Genomic DNA, 3,495 nt, shown 5'->3' with positions numbered 1-3,495 from the left:
TTCAGGGACTCTGGGAAATGGAGGCATAGAAGCGAACACAGCCTGAAGGACTCTGGGAAATGTAGTCCAGAGAAAAGTGCATGCTCCAATTAAGTGTGTAGTAAGAGGAATCGAGGGGCCCAGGAACATATTTTGGAAAAAAAGATTTCATTAGGCTCAGCAAATATTGATTAAGTTTCTATTGTGTGGAGGACCCCATACTAGAGACTGGGGGAAATATGAACGGTCTCTGTGTCCCTCATGTAGCCTAGAACCTAGTTGGTTGATACATGGGTAATAGCTGATAGGTGAAATGTACAATTAGATATGTGACTAGTGAATTAGAAAGGCACAAGAAAAGTGCTTTGTAAGGTCTTAAAGGGAAAAGGCAGTTACTAATTTGGCGCATCAGGTAAAACTTCACAGGAAAACAGCTTTTAAAATGGGTGTTAAAGGATGCATTGGAATCCAACAAAAACCTTAAGGAGACCATGCCAAAGGGAATCAACAAGGAAGGATAGAAGGTTATCTTAGTGGGAAGGAAAATAAAAAAGAATATATTTTTAAAAAAGCTTGAAGAAGGTGGTGCCAGATTGCTAAGGGTCTTATATTCCAAGAAAAGAAGGTTGAACTTTATTCAGCAAACAAAAAGAAGGCATTGCTTTCTCTCTCTCTCTCTCTCTCTCTCTCTCTCTCTCTCTCTCTCTCTCTCTCTCTCTCTCTCTCTCTCTCTCTCTTTTGACAAAGATAGTTGGGAGGCAGCATGCTGCAATGGAAAGAGCTCTGCACTTGGGAGCCATAAGACCCAAGTATGAATCCCAGCTACTGCCATTATAAACTCGGGCAAGTCACTTAACCTTTCTGGGTCTCAATTTCCTCACCTGTAAAATGAAGAGGTTGGACTCCATGACATTTAGTGTCTCTTCCAAATCTAGCTCTGTGTACCCGCATAGAGAACATTAGTCTGATAATGGCATGACTAATGGATTAGGGCAGGAGGAGTAGAGAACAAAGAAATTATAATTGCCTCCATAAGACAGTCATGAAGGCCTGAACTACGCTGCTGGGAGTAGCCATTGACAGGAAGATACAGGTGTTAATAGAACTACGAATACAGAGAAAGATGGGCAAGGTTGAACTTATTAACAAATTTGGTATGTGAAATGAGGGAAAGAAAAGGGTCAAAGAGTCTCTTGGAGTGGCAATCTTGGAGTCATCCTTGGCTTTTCTCTCTCTCTCTCCTCTCATATCTGAGCAGTTAGCAAGTCTGGTGAATTCCTTCATTCAAGCAGCATTCATTAAGCCCTTACTATGTTACATTTCCCATTTCCATGCCTTTGGTTGTCCCTCATGCCGGGAGTGCACATCCACCTCACCAATGCCTCTCGGAATCCTTTGTTTCCTTCGAAATTCTGCTAGAGTAGCACCTTCTACATGAAGTCTTTCCTCATCACCTTAACTACTAAACCAATGTCACCCCCCCCAAAAAAAAATTACCTAGTATTTATCTTGTATATATAATAGGGCATTGGAGATAGTATTGTCAGAACAGTGTGGCATCCCCATGGGGCATGTTCATCTGGCATTCCAGGCCAGCTCATTGAAGCATGGGGAAACAGGGTAGAAAGAAAGCCTTCAAGCTTGTGTTATGGAGTATTATTCTCCCCCTTCCCCACCCAACTTCCAAATGTGCATTTATCCTCTGAATGTTTATTGTTAAGACTCAGAGATTCATATTGTATGGTGACAAAAAAGTCTTTTCAGTGGATGCTGAGCTGGAAGTCCATGAATACATCCATAATGAAGGCCATCCCCCACATGTGGCATGGAGATGATGTTGTACTGTTTGAAGGAAGGCAGAGTAGTACCAAGCTGAGGACAGGATCATGCCAGCTCCTCTCATGCCAGCTTCTTTCCAGAGTCTTTGCCTTCAGAAATCTCTTTTTTTTTTTTTTTGGCGAGGCAATTGGGGTTCAGTGACTTGCTCAGAGTCACACAGCTAGTGAGTGTCACCACCTAGCTGCCCCTGCCTTCAGAAATCTTAAGTTGAGTTGGACTCATCCATCTTCTCTCTTGAAATCAAAGCCAGGGGAGGCAGAGCCAAGATGGTGGAGAAAAAAACCAGGACGCATCTGAGCTCTCCAAAATTCTCTTCCAAACAACTTTAAACAATGCCTCAAAGCAAATTCTGGAGGGACAGAACCCACAAAAGGATGGGATGAAATAATTTTCAGTCCAAAACAATTTAGAAGGTCAGCAGGAAAGAGCTATCACATGAGGATAAGGGTGAAGCACAAGCTGTACCAGCCCAGGCTGAGCCTCAGCTAGCCAGCAGAAGGCCTTGGGAGTGACTGGATCAGCAGCATCAGTGGTTGCTTCCAGAGCTCTCAGACCACAGATGGTAAGGGCATCAGACACCTGGAGATTATAGGGGTTCCTGTGTTGGAAGTGGCCACAGGATTCTGTTACATTGCCTGTACTCAGATCTGGGTGGCAGTCCTGGGTCACAATCCTTGGTCACAGTCCCAGGGCAAGTAGGAGCATTAGAACACCAGAGCTTATGGCCACAGGGGAGAGAAGTCCCTGGTCATAGTTCCAAAGAGAAAAGAGTGCTTGTGGTCACTCAGAGACCAGAGCATAGACCAGGAGAGTAGTAAACACACCTCTCCTTAGATCAGACCACCTTGAAAGAACTGAAAGGTAAAGACCCCTAGAACTAGCTCTGAAAACAGCAGCACAAAAAACCTGAAGCTTAGGACAGTGCTGTCTGCACTCCAGGATCAGAGACCAACTTTAATGTAAAGTGAAAAGAAAAGAAATAGGCTGGGGAAATGAGCAAGCTACAAAAATTTCCCCTTGGGTAAGATCTGGGAGATCTCTCTTTTAGTTAAACTGTTACTTTGCTCCCAATGGGAGAGCTCCTTCATTTTGTATTGTCTGGTATATGTATATGTAGATAGATAGATAGGTAAGTGTATGTAACATGTATATGAAAAAAAAAAGAACTTGACCATAAAGTTACTATTGTGACAGGGAAGAGCAAAACATAAACTCAGAAGATAATAAAGTCAAAACTGCTACATCCAAAGCCTCAAAGAAAAATGTGGATTGGTCTCAAGCCATGGAAGAGCTCAAAAAGGATTTTCAAAATCAAATAAGAGAAACAGAGGAAAAATTGGGAAAATAAATTACAATGATGCAAGAAAATCATGGAAAAAAAACAGTAAATAGCTTGATAAAGGAGGCATCAAAAAATTGATGAAAATATTGAAAAAATAGTGAGGAAAATAACACCTCAAAAAACAGAGTAGGCCAAAAGATTAAAAGGGCACAGAAATCCAATGAAGAGAACACCTTAAAAAAGCAGAATTGCTAAACGGAAAAGGAGGTACAAAAATTTACTGAAGAGAAAAACTCCTTAAAAAACAGAATTGGCCAAACGGAAAAAGATGTACAAAAATTCATTGAAGAAAATATTTCCTTCAAAAGGAGAATTGACCAAATGTAAAAGGATGT

Source organism: Phascolarctos cinereus, unplaced genomic scaffold (genome assembly GCF_003287225.1).
Source record: "Phascolarctos cinereus isolate Bilbo 61053 unplaced genomic scaffold, phaCin_HiC Scaffold_726;HRSCAF=1367, whole genome shotgun sequence".
In the NCBI taxonomy this organism is placed as follows: Eukaryota; Metazoa; Chordata; class Mammalia; order Diprotodontia; family Phascolarctidae; genus Phascolarctos; species Phascolarctos cinereus.
Note: the sequence above shows the minus strand (reverse complement) of the source record.